Below are 6928 nucleotides of genomic sequence, written 5' to 3'. Positions count from 1 at the left end.
AGGCCAGGGATTGAACCCGCAACCTCATAGTTCCTAGTCGGATTTGTTAACTGCTGAGCCACGATGGGAACTCCTCTTAGGGTTCTAATCAGAGTAACCAAAGTGGAGCTTTTTCTTCAGCTGTGAAAGAAGTGGCCAGAGTTGTGTACCCAGAAGACTGAAAAGAATCAGGCTGATGGGTTATCTGGCTCATCCTTTGGGTGCTTGCTGCTGATTGAGCATTTGTTTTGCATGGTGGGCAGGCAGGTATTGAAGGCTCCTGCAACTACTGCCTGGTTTCCTGTGACATCTCTGGTGTGAAGCACCCACTGCCCATCCATGCGAGTTGAAATTAGGAAGGACATTTCTTCATTGATGCTTTACCTTTTCAATTGGCCTTTTGGGAGGTTTTTTTTTTTTTGTTTTTTTTTGTTTTTTGTTTTGTCTTTTTAGGGCCACACCTGTGACATATGGAGGTTCCCAAGCTAGGGGTCTAATTGGAGCTACAGCTGCCTGCCTACACCACAGCCACAGCAATGCTGGATCCGAGCCGAGTCTGCTACCTACACCACAGCTTACGGCAACACCAGATCCTTAACTCATTGAGCAAGGCCAGGGATTGAACCCATGTCCTCATGGATACTAGTTGGGTTTGTTAACCACTGAGCCACCATGGGAACTCCCAGAGATCTAATTCTCACTTCTGTTTCTGCTATAAATTGGATAGGAGACCCCAGTGGTCATCACCCTCTCTGGCCCTCAGTTTCCCCTAAGACTTGGCTGAGCTGGCAGTGACTCCAGTCTTTTATGGCTTTGACCCAGAAGCTGGCCAACCACTCTTTGTGCACAGACCAAATCCAGCCCTGCCGCCTGTTTACATGGCCTGTGAGCCAAGAAGAGTTTTTACATTTTAAATGGTTGAGAAAGATCAAAAGAACAATATTTTGACACATGTGAAAATTATATGACATTCAAATTTCAGTGTCCATAAATAAGACAGAACACAGCCCCCCTCATTTGTTTATGTACCGTCTGTGGCTGCTTTGAGCCACGAGAGCAGCGTTGTTGTGACAGAGCTTATATGGGCCACAAAGTCGAAAATATTTACTATCTGGCTCTTTGCAGAAAAAGTTTGCCAGCCCCAACCCGAGCACACACTTGGGGCCATACTCTTCAGAAATTGAGTGCTGTGCTCCTAAGGCCTTACTGTTACCTAATCTGAAATTTGATCTAGATTTAATTAGATTATGACAGGGAGTCGTGCCTTTATTATTTTCTCTAGGAGAAAGTAAGTAGAAGCTTAGTTAGCTTTCTTGGTATGCTTTTAATTAGAAAAAATTCTCTTTAAAACAATAGTTTGTTTGTACCCAGACTCTTTTTTTCTCCCTTTAGGAATTACTGTAGAAAAGGAAGCCATGTGTTTATATTTTAAATCATTTGCCTTTTAAACCGGATTATTAAACTCCAGATGTGGACCCAGAAACAGTTAAAATGTGCTTTTGTGGCTCTCAAAGAGCCAAGATGGGGCAGGAGACCGTTACCTCTTATATTTGAGAGTGAAACAGAAATCTTAATATTTTGATTCCTGTGGTGTGCTAAAGATGCTATTTTTAGGTTTCTTTGAGTAAAGACACCAGATTAATGTGGGGGTGAAAATGGTTTTAATTTCTTGGAGCACTGATTTTAAACAAGGAGGAACATTTAAAAGATACACTGAATTATTACAAATGGAAATTATAAAATTCAGAAATAAATATCAATAGTATCTGCTTATCTAAATGTTCCTCACCATTCTGGAATTTCTCTCTGAAGCTAAGTCTGATAATCTGGGTGAGTTTGGGCGGGCGCGTGTGTATGTGTGTGTAGTTTCCAGTGTTCACATCCTTATACTTGTAAAGAGGATTTGCCTCCTACTCGTGCCCTTCCAGAGTCATTGGAGTTTTTCTAAAACACCTCCTAGGTCTGGAGTTCCTTTTGATCTTGCAAGGAGGGGGGCACCTTGAACTGGTTCGTGAGCAGAAGGGAGGTCGATCAGCACATGTCATCTTTCTTGTAAAAATTGGCTTCATGTTTCTCTTCTGATCCTGCAGAGGGGGAAAGAATGAAGACGGGAGGGGCTTGCTGATAAAGATTTGTAAAGAAATTCCTGTAGTATTTAACTTTAGAAAACACTGACAGTGACTTCGTACCTAAGGCACGTGAGGACCTCTCACATTTGCTAACAGTATTATAAATCATCTGGGGGAGACAGGAAACAAAGCCTAGGATCCCCTTTTTTCAGAGGGAAAAACGGAGGCCGGTGGCTCTTCCTTGGCGGGTTAACTCTCCGTGGCGGTAGAGCCCCTGTTTTTCCCATCTCAGTCTGAGGTATGTTTCATTTGCCTGATCTGTTCTTACACAGCCCTTGTAAAATCATGTGTCATTTCTACAGTTATATTTAGGATAGAGCTTGAAACACTGTATAAACACAGAATACTGAAGTCTGCTGCCTGATAATTATTCTGTGGTCCTAGTATCATATCTTCTGCCATATCCAGATTAGAATTGTATCACCTGCTTCTAAATTGGTCTGGAAGAGGGAGCCCATTGTGTACAAGGCCAAAAGGATATTGCCTCATGGTTCCCCTTTGGGGGAAGAATTTTGTGGTATACAGAAGAGCGTGCAACTTTATTTTTGTTTGAAAACACTTGTAACTGGGAAAAGTGCCGAAATACTAAGGCTTTCTTTCCCACGCCCTCACCTCCAAAATACCTCCATGATGTGCTTTGTTTTCTTGTTTGCAAGTTTCATGAGAAATATCTGAAACTGCCATCTGAAGGGAATGTTGGTCCCAGAACTGCTTAATCTTTAGACTTGTCTAAATACAGATGTAATTAATGAGTACTTTCATTTTCCTTCTTGCAGAGAAGGGGCGAGTTTCTTGGTTGAGCCTCTCACTTCTGGTTTTAAGCCATTTTTAGCTCCTTGAATAGCATGTGGCTTGGGAAGATGGGAGCTAAGCCATGTTATTTGCTCTTCAGTTCTGGGGGGAAATGTTGGCACCCCCACTTTTTAGTATGCAGGGCTCTGGTGAACCTAATTGTTGGTTGGCAGTAACTATTGAGGGAATGAATGATTTGGGACCAGTTTCTGCTGTTGTGTTTTCTCCTCTCCTCCCATCCTTCCCAATTCCTTACTATTTACTTTCTTTCCTCCTCTTGAAATCATTAAAATGAAGCCAGGAAGGATAGGATGTGATTAGTTTTCTGTTATATAAATAGCCCTAGTGAAAGGATTGGTGGTGGAAAATCTTTCCAAGTTTTTGGCTGGATTTTTTTCCCTTGGTTATCTGTTAAATATGCATAATCAAGGATTGACTGATGGCTCAGTGTGACATGACAGGGACAGATCTGAAACAGCCTCCCTCCACTCTCCCACCAGTCAAGGAAATAGTACCGGAGGAAATGTTTGGTTATCTTTTTTTTCTTTTTTTTTTTTTTAACATTTGAGAGATTTTGGACGGCCTTAAACTGAGACAGTTCTTTAAAGATTTACACAGGAAGTCACTGTTAATGTGGGTGCTTGGTTTAAAGTACCAAGTTTATTTCGGCCCAAAGGAGGCAGAATAGGATTCCTACCACTGGTCCTGGGTGGACCAAAGGGAGGGCCAAGCAGGGCCATCAAATGATGCTCACAAGCAGCCCTGCAACATTTCCAAACAATTTGTCCAACTGTAATTCCCTGACACAATTTTTTAGATTAACATCTAAAGTTTTTTTAATCATAAAGTTAGAAAGATACAAAGGATCTGATACCTGATGATAATATAAATATTGACTTTTAAAATAAAAAAAGTTATACCATTGTTTAAAATGTATTCAGTGACACTGAAACACTGTTATGATTTGATATGGCCCATCATCACTTAAATAATACATGAGCCAGTGATAGTCAGAACTTTTACATTAATCCTTTTTCTCCTTGAATTCATACTTCCATTCCACTTCCTCACATAGAATTGCTTTTTTTCTTTTTAGGGCCACACCCATGGCATATGGAAGTTTCCAGGCTAGGGAAATCAGAGCTGCAGCTGCCTGTCTATGCAAAAGCCGTGGCAACACGGGATCCGAGCTGTGTCTGTGACCAAAGCTTGAGGCAACGCTGGATCCTTAACCCACTGAGCGAGGCCAAGGATTGAATCCATGTCCTTGCAGAGACAATGTCGGGTCCTTAACCCACTGAGCCACAGTGGGAACTCCTAAATAAATTTCTGGATTGAGTTTTTCTGCATAATAAAACACTTTGTGGGAGTTTCCATCATGGCTCAGTGGTTAACGAATCCGATTAGGAACCATGAGGTTGTGGGTTTGGTTCCTGGACTTGCACAGTGGGTTAAGGATCTGGCGTTGCCGTGAGCTGTGGTGTAGGTCACAGACAAGGCTCGGATCTGGCATTTTTGTGGCTTTGGCATAGGCTGGCAGCTACAGCTTGAATTGGACCCCTAACCTGGGAACCTCCATATGCTGTGGGTGCGGCCCTAGAAAAGACAAAAAAGACAACCCCCCCCAAAAAAAAACCGCTTTGTCAAAACATAAATATACTATAAAATTTTGATAAATTATTAAAAAATATGCAAAGTAAAACATTCTTGCTTGAAATGCCTTAATCTCTTGATAAGATTTTCTTAAGTTGGTTACCGTATTTGTGAGGTTACTTTTTGCTAGGGTAATACGAGGTGTTTTTTAAGGGAAGTTCTCCTGACCTAAAGTGTTTTTTAAAAATTTTTTTTCAATTAAAAGTATTATTGGGAGTTCCCGTCGTGGCGCAGTGGTTAACGAATCTGACTAGAAACCATGAGGTGGCGGGTTCCATCCCTGGCCTCGCTCAGTGGGTTAAGGATCCAGTGTTGCCGTGAGCTGTGGTGTAGGCTGGCAGCACAGCTCCATTAGACCCCTAGCCTGGGAACCTCCACATGCCTTGGGAGCGGCCCAAGAAATGGAAAAAAAAAAAAAAATATGTATATATATATATATATATATATATATATTATTGAAGTATAGTTGAGTTACAATGTTGTGTGACCTGCAGGTTTTTTTTTTTTTTGATTTGTTTTGTGTTTTTTTTTGTTTTTTTTTTTTTTTTAGGGCTGCACGTGTGGCATATGAAAGTTCCCAGGGTAGGGGTTACAGTTGCCAGTCTATGCCTCAGCCATAGCAATGCCACATCTGAGCTGAGTCTGCAACCTACACCACAGATCATGGCAGTGCTGGATCCTTAACCCACTGAATGAGGCCAGGAATGGAACCCACATCTTCATGGATACTAGTCGGGTTCTTAACTCGCTGAACCACAAGGGGAACTCTGACCTGCAGTGTTTTGAATGTGCCCTTTCTGTGGCACTGGGATGTTTTCACACTTGGGGGCAGTTCCCTTGATCAGAATCATAATGGGTGAGAGGTGGGTCTACCTTTTGTCACGTGGGAGAAGATCGGCAAGAGAGATGTGCGAAAAAAGCAGCAGCCGGCCTTCTGAGCCACAGGCATTTGGAAGCTGAGGATGCGGACTCTGATTCCCACAGCCTCTGCCTGCGAACCTCTGACAAAGGCTTCATGTGCTCCAGGGGTGCAGGGCTCCTGCATGAAGGCACTGCTCTGGAGAGGCAACCCTGAAAGAGCTGATTTCATCATGGAGGGGGGACAACCTGCATTCCTTTGCCCCCTGGGGTCCCATCAGTTGGCCAGCTAGGTCACCAGGTCAGGTCACCTCAACTGTGAATGACACACAAGTCAACTCCCATAGGCAATATGGATCTCCTTTAAAAGCTTGTGCTTGCTGTTTTGAAAAACCAGGCTCTTATGTTAAAACTTGAATTTTTGAAGGTCAGGTAGAGGGATAAGTCTTCACATATATTCTCACTTAAAAGATATTTAAAGATAATTCACCCAGATAGCATTTCTTTCATGATCTTTGAGCTTCCAAAAGACAATTCTAGTAAGTAGATCCTTGATGAAAAGTCAGTTGCGTGTGCATGAATGTGTGGACAACTTATGTCTCTGACATGTGAGACTTTTATTTGATGCTTGGGAAGACTTCCTCTCACATGGGTTGAATCTGGTCTCTCTGTGCCTCCTCATATTCCACTCAGTGCAGTAATTATCACGGGATGTTAGCAGTGGTGTTTCTCATTAAATTTTAAAACTTAATTAGAACTTGATGTCTTTGAAAGCTAATTTCTTATATTTAAAGTCCCAGATCCTGCTTTTATAACTGATTTTTGGCAAGCCGGTTGCATGTGGCAGTACATTTGATGGCTGCTTTGGTCGGTTTGTCACTTTTGGGATTAGCCAACAAGTCCCCTGATTCTCTGAATTGAAAACAGAGATTATATCTGGGCAGTTACTTTACCAAAAATGAGGAGAAATAGCCAGACATAAAATTCAAAATGATGTATGGTTGTGTGTGTATGTGGAATGGCACTAGTCTGGCTTTTCTGTGCAGTGTTTCTAAGCATCAAAAACGGTTCTTCAAAGAGAATGCTGGTGTCTGATGACTAGTGTTGCTGGTTCCTCTCTAGCTCATCTCTAGACCAAACAGAAACACACATCTTCTCTGCCAAGTATTCTGTGATGTCACAGGCAGGCCCTCCAGCACTCAGGCGGCTTTTCCTTACGCTTTTCCTTTTCTGGCTGTAGGAGATTTAACCTCTTCCTCAACTGTTCTACCCACGCCCCCTGACCCCTTTTCAGTTGGAGGATATATACTATTATTTTAGGATGTTTAGTAGTGTTAATTCTTGTTAAAACATAGATTTTATTTTTTAGAGCAGGTTTGGGTTTCACAGCAAAATTAAGCAGTAAGTACAAAGTTCCTTCTACTTCCAGCTCCCTACCTGCACAGCCTCACCTGCTCTTAACATCTGGAACCAGAGTGGTACATTTGGTACAATCCCTTAACCAGAAGTGACACATT

At 42.2% G+C, this 6928-nt stretch overlaps 1 protein-coding gene across 7 annotated transcripts in view; it reads left to right on the top strand.

Moving 5' to 3' along the window:
- Positions 1-6928, top strand: part of ANKRD44 (ankyrin repeat domain 44) — a 342621-nt gene that overhangs the window by 15776 nt on the left and 319917 nt on the right. The gene's annotated exons all lie outside the window — the stretch shown is intronic.

This window comes from Sus scrofa, chromosome 15 (assembly GCF_054392235.1).
Source record: "Sus scrofa isolate SSC_HxYL_T2T_F1_AM1 chromosome 15, Sscrofa_HxYL_maternal_Yorkshire_Landrace_v2.0, whole genome shotgun sequence".
NCBI lineage: Eukaryota > Metazoa > Chordata > Mammalia > Artiodactyla > Suidae > Sus > Sus scrofa.
Note: the sequence above shows the minus strand (reverse complement) of the source record. Positions and strands in the feature narration are given on the sequence as shown.